Below are 18,483 nucleotides of genomic sequence, written 5' to 3'. Positions count from 1 at the left end.
GTAATCAAGGGTGTGTCTGATTAAATCAAGTATACAGTGAGACCAAATCAAGTATACAGTGAGACCAAAAACTTGAGCCTAAGCTGGAGCTACAATTTGATTGGCCCCTAACCTGAGGCAAGTCTTTAAGCTAACAGCATCTCAAGGGTCAATTGAATCAGCAGGGGGAGGGGGCTCTCAGAGCTCTCATCCCTCAGACCATCACATCACTGCCCAAGTCTACCTATAATTAGAAAGGAAAAATGAGCAAAAAACAAAAAAGTACTTAATTCTAAAGAATTTTTAAGGAGATACAGAAGGGGACAGTAAAAGCAAAGGAAACACACATGAAGTCCAAAAGAAAAATTTGGATTGGACACAGATTCTGAAAGAATTCAAAAAATATTTTAAAAACCACTTAAGAGAGGCAGAGAAAAAGTGGGAAAGAAAAATGGAAGTGATGCAATTAGAAATGAAAATGATTCAAGAAGAAATAGGCCAATCAGAAAAGAAGAAAACTACAAAATGAGGCCTTAAAAATCAGGATTGATTATCAAGAAACTAATGATTTCATGAGAAACCAAGAAACAATAAAGCAAAATCAAAGGAATAAAAAAACAGAGAAAAACAGGAAATAGCTTAATAAAAAAAATACTAATCTAGAAAATAGATCTAGGAGAAACAATTTCTGAATCATTGGACTACCTGAAAGCCATGACCTAGAAAAAACTTTGGACATGACACAACAAGAAATTATCAAACAAAACTGCCCAGAAATCCTCGAATAAGGAGGAAAAAAAGAAAGAAATTGAAAGCATTCACAGGTCATCTCCAGAAAGAAATCCTCAAATGACAACTTCCAGTAATGTAAAAGATAAATTCAAGAGCCACCAAGCTAAGGAGAAAATTCTTGAAATAGCCAGAAAGAAACCATTCAAATACCATATCGTAGAGCTACAATCAGGATCACACAGGACCTATCAGCTTCTACATAAAAGGATCAAAAGATATGGAATATGATATTCAGGAAGGCAAAAGATTTGGGTTTATAACCCAGAGTTACCTATCCAGCAAAAACTGAGTATATTCTTTCAGGGGAAAAAATGGACATCCAATAAGATAGAAGATTTCCAGCTAGACCTAAACAAAAAATCTGAAGTCCCAACACAAGACACAAAAGAAGCCCATAAAGGTAAATAAGAAAGAAAAAATTTAAGAGACTCATTCAGGTCAAAATGTTTGTTTGTCTACATGAAAAGAGGATACCTGTAATTCTCAAAAATTACTCTTAGTAATAGAGAAGGTAGAAGGAATTTACCCAGAAAGAGGGTGGGGAAATAAGCTGACTATCATGATACAACGTATATGATAATATAAGATGATATGATATGTATGTAAATATGATGATATGAAACAATATGTATGTATTATATGTATGCATATGAGTAATATAAAAAAATCAAGAGGTGAAAAAGAGAGTTTCACTGAGAGAAAAGGGAAGGGAGAGCTATATAACATAAAGATGTATAAAAATCATTATAGAGAGGGAAGGATAAAGGTGGTGATGAACAATGCTTAAACTTTACTCTCCTAACTGGCTCAGAGAAAGAAAAACAAATATACTCAAAGGGATATAGAATTCTATCTGACCCTACAGAGAAGTAGAAGGGGAATAAGACAAATGAAGGGGGAGGTATTCGAAGGGAGGGGAAGTGGGAGGATGACAGGAAACAAAATACTGGTGAGGAGGAATAGAGTGAAAGGGACTAGAGCAGGATCTAAAGGGAATAATATAACACTGAATGTAAATGGGATGAACTCACCCATAAAACAGAAGTGGAAAGCAGAGTGGATTAAAAACCAGAATCCTACTATATGTTGTTTACAAGAAAGGTAATTATTAAGAACTATTTTGCCCACTTATATGGTAGTAAATATGACAATCTAGGTGAAATGGGTGAATATTTACAAAAATATAAATTGCCTAGATTAACAAAAGAGGAAATAGAATACTTAAATAATCTCATCTTAGAAAAAGAAATTGAAAAAACATACCTTACTTCCAATAAGTATTTTTAAACATTCCAAATCAAGATGCTAAATAAACATGAACACTGGAAGAGTAACAACTCATCTCTATATGTCACAGGCTCTGATAAGTACATAATAGCCTTAGAATGTGGTTTACTAGAAAGAGTGCTGGATTTGGAAGTGACAGAATCCTGGACACTTGCTTTGTCATTATGAACAATTCATCTGATTTCTTTGAATCTCAGGTTACTTCTCTGTAAAATGGAGAGAATACTAATACCTGTAATATTCACCTCAGCTTTGTTTACAAGGATCAAATGAGTAGTCTTGAGAAAGAGCTTTGTTAACATTAAAGTGATATACGAATATCAGCTATCATTGCTAAATTAAATGACTAGCATAATGTCCAAGGGAAGTCCAAAAATGGATCCCCCTTTAACTTGTTCTGATTTGGAGATGAATAGACTGAATATATTCCTAATGGTTGTGAATTTATCTTGAAGCATAAAATCCAATAATACAAAGTTAAACTAATCAACTATCTTCTCCTATTGTGATATGATTGCAAAATAACACACAAAATAAGAGCACAGACAACAGCTTCCAATTCTATTCTAATAGTAAGAGAGAAATATTCAATAATTCTAATAATGAAGATTATGTGAAATCAGGGTGAAAGAAGCATCACGTTAAACCAGAGTGAAAGAAGCATCAACTAATTTAGAGTGAAATTGGATATCATTTTATCTTTGTAATGATGATGAACTTTCCAATTACTAAATTAAATTATCAGATCAAATCCTTAGATATGGTTCATGTTTGCTTCTATTACTTTAGATTTATGTATTAATTCCAGGCTTTTAAAGTTGGTACAATTTATAAAGTGCCCTGTCTGAAGGCATAAAGACTCATCTTTGTGAGTTCAAATCTAATCTCGGACATTTGCTAGCTTTATGACCCTGGGAAAGTCACTTCAACCTGTTTGCTTCAGTTTCCTCATATGTAAAATGAGCTAGAGAAGAAAATGGCAAACCACTCTAGTATCTTTGCTAATTAGACCACAAAGAGGGTCAAAAATTATCACACATGACTAAAATGACAAATAACCACAATAAAAATATTTTGTAAGACTTGGCTTCCTTGTGTTTTGTGTAGTTTCAGCAATTAATATTAGATTCAAGTGTGACCCATAAAATATTCCGTGATTTGTAGTATATTCAAATAGTTGGACAATTTCTCTATGTTGAAAACACTCTAAGCCTTCTCTCTGATTTTTCCAGGTGGATATTACTCTTTTGTAAAGTCTTCCAAGTTTTCTAACTAATCTTTAGATGATACTACAATGCTTAAGTGGTTTCAACCTTTACTTGTGATGAATTTTATTATTAATTTAGACTCATGATTGATTAATAAGCAATTTTTATTGATTGATCTGATTTATTAATAAGATGTATTCCCAGCTATTAATAGGTTTAATTGCTGACCTGTCAGCTTTAAAATTTAGGATTAATGATAAGTTAATAATTTACAAAAAGAAGATAATCAAATTAGTTAATTAAAAATAAGACTATATCAAAATGACTATGTGTCAAAATCCCCTTAAAACTCCTGTGTCAACAACTTCTCCTTTCCAGGCTTTTGAATGTCATTGTTAACTTGTTAACTAAGGATCTCTCCCTTCTGAAATGCTCTTCCTTTCCTCATTTCTTTATAAGCCACTTGGCCCTGGGGATGGAGATTTCCTACTCCACTAAGATTTTAAGAGTTTTTCCAGTGAATTGTCAAGTTCCCCTTTAAAAACAAAATTAAATACATGATGGACATATTCTCTAATCCAATCCAGGATCAAGGTTGTCCATAGTCCTACTTTAGACACTTGTTGATTCCCCTTGGCCATCTATTTCTCAGTTTGTTTTTATGGGTTTAATATAATATCCCTTCACTTCCAGGCTTGTTCCTCTTTTTCCCTATAAAAGTCATGTTCATGTTTATGCTCAAGGTCTCAGACCTCACTGGATACAGACCCATTAACTTTGATTGATTTATACACCTCATATTAAAACCAATGTACTTGGAAATATAATTCTCCCAGTGAGTTTTTTTTCCTTTACAGTTGGAATTGAGCTTAAGAAAAATGTTCAGAGTAAGCTGTTTCAGGGGCAGCTAAATGACTCAGTGGATTGGGAGCCAAGCTTGGAGACAGGGTGTCCTGGGTTCAAATGTAACCTCAGGTACCTCCTAGATGTATGACCATGGAAAGTTACAACCTCAATTGCCTAGCCCTTATGGTTCTTCTGCCTTAAAATCAATATTCTAAGACAGATGGTAAGGGTTTTAAAAAAAAAAGAGTAAACTGTCTCATAATTTAAAGATTCAAATTCACTACATTTATGCTCTTTATTATAATTGTTTAAAGGTATCTTAATTCTCATAAAAATAAGCTCAGTAATGTCAGACCCCCCAAGGTCAATTCCTCCAAGGACGGTCCCAAGCCTGGCTGAAAAAGGAGGAGGGTTGGGCACAAGGCTAGCAACCTCACCCCGTAAAAATCTCACTTGCTACAGAAACTGCAACCTCATTAAACCAACAAAACCAACGATCACCTAGTCTGGAAGATTGCTCTCCAACAGAGTCTACGATGCGTGCTGGCAAAAGCCAACAAACTCCAGGTCTTTGTTAACAGATGCCTACGTCAAATCTTGAACATCAGATGGCCTGAAAAGATCTCCAATACCAGACTCTGGGAAAGAATAATTCAGTATCCCATCAGTCAGGACGCTATGAAAAAAATATGGAACCCACCAAGGAGGAGGAAAGTCGGAAGGCCAAAACAGACCTGGCAAAGATATGCCCAGTTGGGGGAAGTTGCCCAGAACAGAGTCCGTTGACGTGAGATGGTTGCGACCCTATGCTCCTCTGGGAGTCAATAGGAATAATAATAATAAATAAATAAATAAATGTCAGACACCTCTGGTTGCTAACAGCACCTGAGGCAGTGCTTTATATACCACTCAAAGTTCTATTATGGTTTTGATTTGTTTTCTTAGCAGACCTGTGACTTCATTGATTTGAGAAATTCCCAGTGAAAAAATTCCCTTATCAATGTAGACTGGAAACCTTCTCAACTTATAGTCTTAGAGAGTTGCCTGACTTGCCCACTATTATATGAGGAAGAACTTCAATTCCTTTCTATTCACTCTAACCACACACTGGATAATGGATAACAAAAAATCATTTAAAACTTTAATAGTCAATTTCTCATATTAAATACACTTTGCACTTCTCCCTTATCTGTTAATAGTTTGAAGTCACTGAAAAAAATTTAGTGTTTTCTCTCTTTGGAGGAATCTTGTATACCTAACTCATTTACCTCTTGTTTTCCCTTTTAAAGCTTTATATTCCTAAAATTTTAGTTTGCTGTTCTTTTTTCTCCATCAGCATAACATAATGTTCAAAGTAAGTATATTTAGTACAAAAGTAAGGTTGTTTAATTTTCTAGGAAAATCCTTAACTGAATCCTAGAATTCCATAGAATTGTCTGAAACTGAAGATCCTAGAATTTATATAATTGTTATTTATACAGATGAAGAACCTGAAGTCTACAGAAGTTTGTAAAAGTGAAAATTGGGAAAATGCCATCTAAAAGTGTATATATTTCTATGGACAGGGGAAATGTATCAAAACTACATTTCCCGTGATCCAACATGGTCCAGCTGTTTCCGTTTCCAGGTCTTTGGGGGCATGGGGAGGTCTACGTCGACGCAGAGAGGGTTTAAAATCTCCTGGGTTAGGAGGGAGTGGTTCTTTTTTGCCAGTAAGGCACTTGGCTAGCAGACTCGGAGACAGTAATGGAGGCGGCAGTTTTGAATGCTTACAAGCGTGTGGTCTAATAACTTATCTATCAGCATGGCTTTAATTAAAATACTAATTTATATTATTATATCAGCCTTTATCATTCTTAATATTTATAAGTTATATGACTTGTTCAAAATCTAGAACTATGAAAAAATTACTATTTCTGATAAATACCAGAGCCCTGCACATTAACTATAGCAGACATAACTATCATAAACCAGATTCATTAAATTGATTCATTTTGCCAGGTCCAAATCAAGTGATGGACTATTAAATATTTCTGTTTGTCATTTCTTATCATGATGTAGTAGTATTCTATCACAATCATATGGTAGAACTTAGTTAGCTATTTCCTAATTGATGGACATCCCTTTGATTTCCAGTTCTTTGACATCACAAAGAGAACCCCTATAAATATTTTTGAACATTTAGTTTCTTTCCTTTTTCCTTGTTTACCTTAGGTAATAAATCTAATAATGGTTTTTCTGGGTTAAAAGGGATAAACAGTTTTATAACACTTTGAGTATAATTCCAGATTGCTCACCAAAATGGCTGGATCAGTTCACATTTCCACTAACAATGTCTTAGGTTAATTTTGGAAAAAATGGAAAGACCTACATAAAATTATGAAGAGCAAAACATGCATAACCAATGAAACATTCTATACAGCAACAGAAATATTCTTTGAAGAATGGCATATATATCTACCTCCACAGAAAGAATTAATAAATCAAAATAAGACACAGTTTTGTATGTACATATTTTTGCCTAGTAGATAGAATGGAAAGAGGGAGTTAACTGAGTATCTTAACGTTTTAAATGTTACAACCAAACAAATATATATTTTTTAAATCTCTGAAGAAACAGTGTTCAAGTCATCCTGACAAAAAAATAAATACTGGTAGTTTGGTAGTAGAAAGAAGAATCCTGCCAGGTAGTAAACATGTCTACTTTTGAGGGATCTTCTCTTAAATTTTTAGAGTAATTCAACAGTCTTGGCCTCAGGAAACCTTAGTTTAAGTCAATAGTTAGAGTCTTTTCAAAGTCAAAATGATCTAATAAAGGGAAGAAGGGAAGAAAATATAAAGTTGGTTTTAATAAGAAGTTCAGTTATTTCAAAGTATTCGGCTGATGCTAAATTTAAAAGAAATCATCCAAATGACCAATGTCTGGTGTGAAGCTTTCCTTACAATAAAGTCAGATTTTTCCTTTGGTTTATTTCTTTCTTTTGCAAACTAGAAAGAAAAAGGAAAGAATCAATACAGTTCAAATGTGAGGCCTCTGTGGGGTTTGATTTTTTTTGACCATTCAGTACAGAACAGAATGTTCAGCTTACTTCTTTAAGACCATAATATACACTGACTTTTATATTCTTTTAGACACAGAATTTCAGATGCCCCTAAACCAAAAGCAAAGTTGAAGAATTTTCTTCAGTTTTTTGCCCCAACTCCATCTTAGGTCCTTATGATTTTAAGGTTAAACTTGTGATTTTCTTTTTTAGCCCAGACTTTTGATTTTCTCCATGTAGAAAACTCCCTTTACCAATGCAGACGAATATCTTTTGTTGATCTTAGGCTTAAAACATTTGTTTGAGAGGTTGTGACCTATGCAGGACCCCAAAGTCAGTAGGTGTTAGAAGCTGGCCTTGAACTCAAGTATTCTTGATTTGAGTCAGTCCCCTATCCCCCATGCTATAATGCTTCTCAGCATATAATTACTATTGTATATTAGATTCTTTACCATTTTAGCACCTTTGATTCTCTCCTCTTTTCCTCCACTATTACCAAACACCCCCCCACACACACACACACACATCTTTGTCTACATATGCCCTTTCATATGTTGAATCTCTCATGTTACCTATCAATATCTATAACTATTCTGTCTTCTCTTCTATTCTACTCCAATGAAACTTCTCACTGTAACTCCATGCTCTAAGGATTCCTAATGTTATCAGTTGGGGGACTCCTTCCAATGTAGAACCCAACCTCTACAATTTAGTCAAAGTCCTTCTATAGTTTTTGTGGCTAAAAACACCATTATACTTTGACCAGCCTGAAGGAATTTCTTCCATCTTAGCTAGGCTGATTTAACAATAATAACAATATAGTTTGGAAGCTTTTGAAAACTTATGGATTAGTGAGACTTTCTGACCTATGTGCATGAATCTAAGACTTTAGGATTACTTTCAAAGCACAGCTATGTTTGACTTCATTGGAGTTCTCATTGGTTTTTGTCCTCCCAGTTTCCAAAGAGACTACTAATATCCTTTTGATAGATGTATTTTAAGAGATTATTCCTGAAGATATCGCACTGACTTTGTTGTCTAACTCATTAGAGCTTCAAATGATGGAAAGACAATTTGAGATTATCCTGTAAATCATCACTCAGAAAATTAGACTTGACTTACTCTGCCTAAACACATAGTTGACTTAGAGTTTGAGATGAAAACATTTATATCACTGACTTCTCTTTCCCTGATCTATCATGACCAAAGAAAAGAGAAAGAAAAAGGAGACAGTCAGAAATAGAGAGAGAGAGACAGAGAATAAAACATTTTAAACTTCTTCAAGGTTAAAATGTTTTTTAAACTAATATATTTCATTTTAAAATTCTTTTTAAACTATGTATATTTTTTGTTTTTTGTTGTTGTTCAGTTCTTTCAGTCATATTCGACTCTTGGTGACCCCACTTGTCATTTTCTAGGCAAAGAGACTGAAGTGGTTCATAATTTCCTTCTTCAGCTCAGCTTATAGATGAGGAAACTGAGGCAAAGTTAGTTAGAGTGACTTGATTCAGTGACTTGCTAGGGTCACAGAAGTAGTAAGTGCCTGAGTCTAGATTTGAACTCAGATCTTTTTACTCCAAGCTCAGCATTCTATTTGTTACTCTACCTAGTTGTCCATATTTTTGTTAAACACCCCTAAATAAATATATTTTTTCTTTCTTTCTTCAGTCATGTTTTTACAACCACTGAAGCACATTTTGCTTGAATAGTTTTGGAAAATTCTGTTACTTAAAACAATAGATAACAACTGAGAAATAATGCAATTTATTTTTCAAAAGGTTAACTTGTGATTAAATTTGTGTTTAATGTGACTATTTTGAATTCATTAATATACACCAGAGCACAATTTTTTTCTGAATTTAGATATTTAATTTTTTTATCACACACAAATGGCAGTCAGTTTGTGCTTTCTTGAATATTTGGAAATCTGATAGATTTCAACAGGTTGCAGTGTTTTATCAGCATGCAAGAATCAGAGAAGAACAAAAACGAAATATATTCACTCTCTTGCTACTAATTAATGATCAAAGAAAATCTGAAAAGTATTTATATTACAAAGATAATAGGAAAGGTATGTTCATCATGGAATAAGCACTGCCCTAAAAGAAAGGAAGTTTGGAAGTAGAGGATTATAGAGTCAGAATTGGATCTTATAGGTCACTAATTCCAATTACTTCACAATGAAGTAGGGAAAACTAAAATATAAAGAACATGACTGAAATTCATGCTGCTAGTAAATTTCATGGTGAGATTTGAACCCAAATCTTCTTGTTTCAACTCCAAGCACTCCATCTACTCTCTACTCCATGCTACCTCTAGTCTAACTTGCTTAGGATATAAGTTCCTTGACTTTATTTTTCTTTTTTGCCTTGTTTTTGTTTCCCTAGAATCTAGGACAGTGCCTTACACATTGTAGGTACTTAAGAATTGTTTCTAGATTTGGGCTTAGATTGGTCTTGGCTCTGCCCCACGCTAGATACCTGTGTGAAATTAGACAAGTCGTATATCTATGGTTCTTAGGCTTGTGCAAAGTATGGCATTGGCTTATGTGATCTCTAAGGTTCTTTTTGGCTCTAAACAGTCTATGATTATCCAACTTAAAACAGTAATAACTTGAGAATTAATATGACCAGAAAATTTAGTATCCATTTATATGTAGGTATTTGAAATATAAAGTCAAGAGGTAGAATTCAGGGACTTACAATGCTGATACTCTATATTCTGTTTAAAGAAGCAAATAATGGAATTCTACAGCATTAAGCATTATATGCAAGTGCAAATGCAAGATTATTTTCAAAGTATGCAATTTCCAGGACAACAGGGCAGGTTGGTTGTTCCATGCCATTTAGTCCTTTTGTCCAACAGCATAATTATTATCATGGCTCATTTACATTTTGAACACCAGATGTGATATCAAGAGTTGTCAACATATTACTACTGCGAGGATGAAACTGTCCTTTTGGGTATGACAAAAATCTGTTATCTTTTTCAGTATATGATCAATCTATATAAAACTTTTATGCCATAATGTTGCCTTATCTTTGTATGTACACATATGGTCCCACTGCCTTATGCTAAATCTTTCCCAGTAGAGAGGTATAAATGATATCAATGGTATATTATCTTCAGCAGCAAAAATTAAGCTACAAGGAAACCTGGCAGGTTACATATAGCACAGGAACAAGAAGCACGGTGAAACAAAGCATTGAATGAAACCCCTAAGACCAAATAAAGGGAATCCAACTCTAAAGGTGGGCTAGTAACTAGCCCATAGTAACTTCAATCTTAATTCTGCTTTTAATGTAACACTCATCATCCGGGTCTTGCTGTCATTATGTATTCACAGAGCATATTTGTATTTGCAAAATGCTTTATGATCACTTTTAGTAAGTAAATGGTTTTCCAGTATATGAAAGGTTATTATACAGAGGATGGCCACCAGCTGTTCTCCATTTCTCCTAATCTAGCTATCTGCATTTTACAAAAAGAAAAACTTGGGCCCAAATAGGTGAAATAACTTGTTCAAGGTCATTTAATAGGTTGAAAAATATATCAATCCTGCAGTCCCAACTGAGCTGTCTTTGCTTCCCATTCTCTAGGTGTCCTTTCCTGTGGCCTTGGGGAGTGAGCATCAGAAGACAACAGAAAGGATGTCCCAGATGGTTCTTTTTAAAAGGTAAACATATAAAAACTTTTAATAATTAAAGAAACCTGAGCCATAGATTTTTTAAGGAGCTGTCATGAAACTTCTTTATAGGACCAAACAGATTCTCTCTAGTTATCTAAGGAGTCAAGGAGAACTCAACATACCTACTGGCTCCACAATTCACTAACTTTATGACTGGACAATTCTACTGAATTCAATTCCACAAATGCTCATTACGTACCTGCCGTGCACAAGGCATAGAGGATGCAAAGGTAAAATAAAACAGAAAAGGCATTTCTTCACCAATAACCATCTATTTAACCCCATATAATCTGACTTGTGCATACATTATCCTTATGAGACTTTTGCCCAGAAGGACAAAGATCATTAAATATAGAGACCATTAAATATAGAGACCTTTCCAGCTTTACTGCTGTCATTTATCCTTTATTTTTGGAGACAAGTGAATCATGGGTGATGCTTTGACTTGCACATGAAGTAGAGTTGCAAAAAGCCATCAGCCTCAATCTCTTTTGAGTCATCAAAGTCCAATGGTAAGACAGAAGTGGAGATGGCTGGTAATAGGCCCAGGATGCAGTGGATGACCTTGGCCTCTTTGATGTCTAACTAAGCTCTTAACATTCCTCCACCTCCTTCAGCCACTTTCATGGTTGTTGGAATAAACTGTTCTCATCCATCCATTCTGGCTTAGAAGTCTTCACATGCTTGGGATAAACATTCACCAATGGTTACCCTTGACTTCTGCTATCTACTACTTGTGTGACTATGGGAAAGTCATCTAACCTTTGTAGCCCTTAGGCTTCTCATTTGTAAAATGATCTCATTTGACTAGAAGATTGTCTCTCTGAATCTTTCAAGCTCAAAATCTACACCAATGATCAAGAGACCAAGAATACCAGATCCAATAACCTTTTACAAGTCTCAACCTCTTTCAATTCTTTGTATTATTTACCACTAAAGTGGGTCCTCTCCCAGGATTCTATCCTTGATCCCATTTATAAATCCTCACCTTTTCCACACACTTACTGCCATAGTTTTAACTATTATCTCTATACAGATGAATCTATATTCCTTACCTCTCTTTTGAGCTCCTAGTTCACATTTCTTATTGCCCAGCTCTCCAACTAGATTTTCCAAAACACTCTAAACCAACTATGTGCAACAAAACAAAGGAAATTTTTCTTTTTTTCCAAAATTGGCTTCTTCAGACTTAATTCTATCCACAACACTTCCAATAAAGCTTGTCTTTCAGCTTTAAAACCTGATTATCACTGAAAATTATAACTCTCTCAGTCTTTTACATGATAGATAGATGATAGCTAGATAGATAGTGAATATGTTTTAAATGCTTCATATGTGCCACACACCATGCTTAGTGATGATCATACAAATATAAGATGATTCCTTACTCTTATGGAGCTTATATTTTAATAGGGTAAGACAAAGCATAACAGGGGAGACAAAGTGAAAAATAGAATACCTAAGAGAAGGTAAGGCTGCTGAGGAGATGGAATAATCTGAAAAGACTACTTCACGTTGCATTTGTTGCTCTGTCTAGTTTCAATTCTATAGCAAAATTTTCCCATTGTGGATACTCCACAATATTCCCTTTACTTTCTTATCTCCTTTTGTGTTTGTGTCTCCTCTTTAGACAGTCAGCTCCTTGTGGTGAGGGGCAGTCTTTCTTTTTATTAATTGTATCCACAGTGCTCTGCACAGTGACTGGCACATAACAGGTATTTAATGAATGTTTTTTTTTAATTGGATTGGGTTGCAAAGTGAGTTAAAGTGAATATAAAGTAAGCAAGGCTAGGCCTCCTAAAGAAATATAAATCTCTGCCAGGGACACATGAATCAGAGATGGAGTAGCCCAGAGAGTAAGTTTAGATGGAAATATGTTAACAAATCATGTTAATTGTTCTGCCAAATATTTTTTTCCCAATTCCTACCACCTATTGTTAATCTCTTTGATACCACTCTATACCATTGACCTAAACAAGTTCAAGCTCTCCTAAAAAATGTCTCTCTACCTTTATTCTCTCCTTGATTTCTTCCCTTTCCTCCTGCTTCCTTTACATCTAGCATATTGCAATGGAGTCATGAGGATTGGACAGAATAGCCAAGTCTTTATAAAGTGAATAATATGCTTTGCTTTGTGTCAATATCCATAGAAGCTTGGTGAGGATAGTCCTTAAACTCTGTGTTTCAGAGCCTGCTCAGATAATTTCTATTTTCCATTAGCTTTTTTTTTTTTTAAACCCTTGTACTTCGGTGTATAAAAAAAAAAAAAAAAAAAAAAAAAAAAAAAAAAGCTTTTTTTTTTAAACCCTTGTACTTCGGTGTAAGGGGCAGCTGGGTGGCTCAGTGGATTGAGAGCCAGGCCTAGAGACTGGAGGTCCTAGGTTCAAGTCTGGCCTCGGACACTTCCAGCTGTGTGACCTTGGGCAAGTCACTTGACCCCTATCGCCCACCCTTACCACTCCTTGGCTAAGGACGGTCCCTAGCCCGGATGAAAAAGGAGGAGGGTTGGGCGTGGGGCTAGCAACCCCACCCTGTAAAAACTACATCTGCTAAAGAAACTGCAACCTAAAGTAGGGGCAGCTGGGCTAGCTCAGTGGATTGAGAGCCAGGCCTAGAGACGAAAGGTCCTAGGTTCAAATCCGGGCTCAGATACTTCCCAGCTGGGTGACCCTGAGCGACCCATTGCCTACTGGTTGTGGCCCTATGCTCCTAGAATGGAGTCCCAGGATTAAAAAAAAAAAAAAAAAAAAAAAAAAAACCTTCGGTGTATTGTCTCATAGGTGGAAGATTGGTAAGGGTGGGCAATGGGGGTCAAGTGACTTGCCCAGGGTCACACAGCTGGGAAGTGGCTGAGGCCGGGTTTAAACCTAGGACCTCCCTTCTCTAGATCTGACTCTCACTCCACTGAGCTACCCAGCTGCCCCCCATTAGCTTTTACTATAATTAATGATAATTTGAATTAGAACAGACCTCAAGTATTTAGACCATATTTTAATATTACAACTAATTAAATTGAGGCCCAGGGAACATTATTTATTTGCCCAATAATATTTAAGTATTAGGTACATAAACTCAGAATTTTTTCCTAACAAGAACTTTAAGAAAATATCTTTATAACATCTCTTTTTAAGGCATGCAACAAGTGTGATGTAAGGGTTAAATTGGGATTTGACTAAATAAGAGTTATAAATTCAATGTTGTGGTCACCAAATTCAAAATATTATCTTCAAGCCAGGAAAAAAAAATCTGTTAGCAGCTTTTATTTATGATGAGGAAGAAAAAGAGTTGAAGTATGAAATGTTGGAGGGAAAGAGGTAAGGAATTGCCTAGCCTACCCTAAGTGGTGATCTGATGAAATTCAGCCCTCTCCCCAACAAAGTTACAATTTCCACATGGAAGTCCGAGTCAATCATATATATATTTTCATAAAAATCCATAATTTAAAATTTTGTTTGAGAAAATTTTCAGGGAAAGAGGCTTGCTAACTCCTTGAATCCAGAAAATGAACTATTTGGAGAAAGATGCTTGCAGAAACCTACACTGTAGCAAGAGATCCAGAATGAACTCTGGGGTACAATTGATTGAACTGGAGGGGGTTCAACACAGTTATTTTGAATGGACACTCATGCCAAAGGGGTCTGCCCCCAATTGGCTTTTTATCAATTACACCTAGCAAACATTGGTATTGCTTTCTCTCTCTTCTATTTCTCTCTTAACTAACTATTGTAGTTTCCTCTCATAAAGTGCAATATTGGATGCACCTATAGTTAGAAGATTTTTAGGGGTTTAAGATGATTATGTCAAATGATCCATTGGGAAGACCAGTCTTCCAAAGGATCAGAGGGGGGATAGTGAAGATGGGATTCACTCTCCCCTCTCACACTTTTAGATTTAATCACCAGAAACATATATACCCCTCTTATCCTCAAGTATGGGGAAATCTCTGACCCACCTGTCATATAATGGGTGACAAATCAGAAATGACTGAATGCACCCTGCACATTCCTAAGTAAAGGTAAAGCTACAGTGGCTCCTTTTGTAAATAAACTACCATAAAAATGGAAGGAATGCACAGGAAGTGATGCAAAGAAGCATCTTTAAAAGCAGTAGCAACTTCTTGTGAAGAGAGTTCTTCAGAGTTTGGAGTTTGAGTTAGAATTTGAGTTAGAATTGGAGGCTGATAAAGGATCTGCTTCATGGATTTGAGACTCTGAAATTTGGTGAGACTATTCTTGAATCTCTCCCTTTGAACTACCATGTGGGTGAGTGAAAAGGCTGACTCCTTTTCCTGACATTTCTGGAGGTACTAGCCTCCAGAGAGGCCCCTTGTCTTGAAGGAGGTCTCATGGCTAGAACCCTCTTTTAATTTACCTCTAGGCCCCTCTTTGCTGGGGCCTCTGAAGTCCTCCCTGGTTCAGATTGGGCTGGAGTAATTATCTACTCTGTCTGCCTATCTGTCTGTCTGTCTGTCTGTCTGTCCATCTCTCTCTCTCTGTCTCTCTCTCTCTCATCTCCTTACTTTCACTCTTTCTCCTTCTGTAAATAAACTACCAAAAAAAAGTCATCCTGACTTGAGTAATATATTTTCAGCTATCACATTTTTATACATTTAGTCCAAATTTTAATTTTTTAACCCTTACACTCACCAGCAAGTTGATGCAGGATCCAAAGAAAAGCGTCTCTCTACATAACTCACACTGAAGAGAGTATCCTACCAAAGTGCCAATGAACAGAGAGCATCTCCTCCCAGAGCCACCAAGGCAGGAATCTCTCTAAGCCAGAAATCCCAAGGAGAAGGAGTCCAAAGGAGAAGTTATCCAAAGAAGAAATCCAAAGGAGAAGACCCAAGGAGCAGTCCTCCAAAGAAGAAGTCCAAAGGAGAAGTGACGAGGATAGGAATTTCTGGACTTTTTATAGTCCATTTTCCACATCACTTCCCGTCCCTTCCCCTCTTTACAGGGGTCAATCACAGCTTCCACATTGCCTAGCACTGCCCAGTGGGGCACTGTCTGTGGGACCCACCTCTCCTCTTCTGAGGGTATAAACTCTCATTAAAGAATTCATGAGTTTCTGACTGACTGAGTTAAAAGGGTGAAGCTCTCTAAGTAAGTGACTTGTGAATTGATGGGGTTTGATTGAAGGGGTTTCTTGACTGATTAACTCAAAATAGACAAAGAGAATAAAGAATTCCCTTTCACAGTGATAATATGTAAGTAGTAATTATTTAATAAAATTATTATTAAAATCTACATGATTCAAATTAAAGATAGATAAGAAAGATGGAATAATTGAATAAGATCCCAAAGAATAGGATCAATCACATTTTAAAAAAGTGGTTAACCTTTGACAGAAAGAGAAACAACATATCATGAGGTCAGGAGCCAAGAGACATTAAATAAGAAAAAATATTTAGAGGGAAATAGAAGGAATTTTTCCTCTTATGATAAAACTCAGTGGACATGACAACTGTTTTCTTCATTTCTATGTGTATGTATATAAATATATCTCTAACCCACACATACAGGACTCCTCAAGAAGACATAAAAAAAAATCCAGATGAATGAAGGGACCCCACAACAGGGTGCAACATTGAAGGTACATGGGATTGGGACATTTCCATGCTATAAGGGGGTGAAACAGCTCTCACTAAAACACAAGCTGAGCAAACTCCTCCCCCCCACACTACCTACAGTGCCAAAGCCAGCGCATAAGAGCTAGAGTGAGCTTAGGGCACCCATTAATTCCTTGGCAGCTACTGGGGTCACCAGGGCCTGTTCCTGAGAGCAGCAAGACTTACGACCCCAAGAGGCTAAAGAACGCCTGGACTTTGAACACAGACCCTGAGTGCAGGCTCGAGACAGGGATCTTGAGTGCAGGCCCTCCAATTGGGGAATGGCTGAACAAACTGTGGTATATGCTGGTGATGGAATACTATTGTGCCCAAAGGAATAATAAACTGGAGGAATTCCATGTGAACTGGAAAGACCTCCAGGAATTGATGCAGAGTGAAAGGAGCAGAGCCAGAAGAACATTGTACACAGAGACTGATACACTGTGGTAAAATAGAATGTAATGGACTTCTGTACTAGCAGCAATGCAATGCCCCAGGACAATTCTGAGGGATTTATGGAAAAGAACGCTACCCACATTCAGAGGAATAACTACAGGAGTGGAAACATAGAAGAAAAGCAACTGTTTGAACACATGGGTTGAGGCGGACATGATTGGAGATGTAGATGCGAAACTACCACACCAACTCAATTATCAACAATTTGGAAATAGGTCTTGATCAATGACACATGTTAAAGCCAGTGAAAATGCACACCAGCTATGGGTGAGGGGAGGGGAGGTTAGGGGGTGAAGGGGAAAGTAAGAGCATGAATCATGTAATCAGGTTAACTTTTCTAAAAAATAAATATTAAAAAAAAAAGAAATGTTTTCCTTCAGTGAATTTTTTGTGCTATTTACCATTAAAGCCAGCAGAGTATCATTTTCTTTAATATTTTTGCATATGAAGGTGCCTCTTTAACTAAGCTAATAATTCTCTTTATATAATTTTCATAGGGGATATCCCTATGTAATTCTTATCTTAAATTTCTTTAACTCTCCTACAAATTCTTGTTGGGCTTTTACTAATAGCATTTTTTCTTTTCTTTTCTTTTTTAGTCTTTGCTTAGAGTTTGCATTCACATTATTGTATCCTTTTGAGTTAATATCTTGTTATTTCTTAACACCAAAGAAGCTTTTTATATTCAAGTTCTATTTCTTTACTTTGAACTTTATGTTAAATTTGGGCTCTGATACAACTAATTCAGGCTTTAGTGCATTGAAATTTTTAGTCCTATCTCTCAGGGATGATAGAAAGTTTTTGTTGCTTCTAAGATGGTTTGATCTGAAGAGTGATGTGGTCACTGCTTTCTTGTTCTGTGCTCTGGTCTATCCAGGAAGCGTCCTTGCTACTCAGAAGGTGCAAGTGTTGGTACTCCTCTTGGCCCTGAAAATGTGACCAGATCCCCTGTTCTTCAGCACCACAAGCACTAGGGTTCCTCTCTGTCTTGGAACTGTGAACAGAACCCTTGCTGCCCTAGAACAATGACCCAGAACTGTGTATGGACAATAGAACTGCTAATCAGCAAGACTTATACACAGTACCAGCAACGAATCCTATTTAATCTATTTCTAACCAGTTGTTTGACTCCTTTACCATCTCTGGGCTAAGAACTCCTAAAGCAGCTACTCTTCACCTGCCTCCAAGGTTCTCAGCTGCTGGTGTTACTATTGATACTCTGTGTGCTCTGATTCAGGCTAGTCCTCAGCGCTGTGTGATAGATTTTTCCTACCAACTTCCTGAGCTTTCTGAGGCTGGAAAAATGTCTTAAGCCCAAATTTTCATTGGCTCTGTCACTCCAAAATTTGATTTGAAGCTTTGTTTTAAAACTGTTTGGGAGGAATTTAAGGCAAAAGATTGAGGCAAGTAATACAACTTTATAAATAGTTCAGGAGAGAAAGAAGTAATGGACAAGGTGATCCAGTGGGAGAACAGTGAAATGCCAGAAGAATAAGGGGCAGGATGAAGGTGAAGATGATGTTCCTTTGGAGTAAGGGATTGAACAAAATGTAGACTTTCACAGTTCATGATCCT

This window comes from Gracilinanus agilis, chromosome 3 (genome assembly GCF_016433145.1).
Source record: "Gracilinanus agilis isolate LMUSP501 chromosome 3, AgileGrace, whole genome shotgun sequence".
NCBI classification, from domain to species: domain Eukaryota; kingdom Metazoa; phylum Chordata; class Mammalia; order Didelphimorphia; family Didelphidae; genus Gracilinanus; species Gracilinanus agilis.
Note: the sequence above shows the minus strand (reverse complement) of the source record.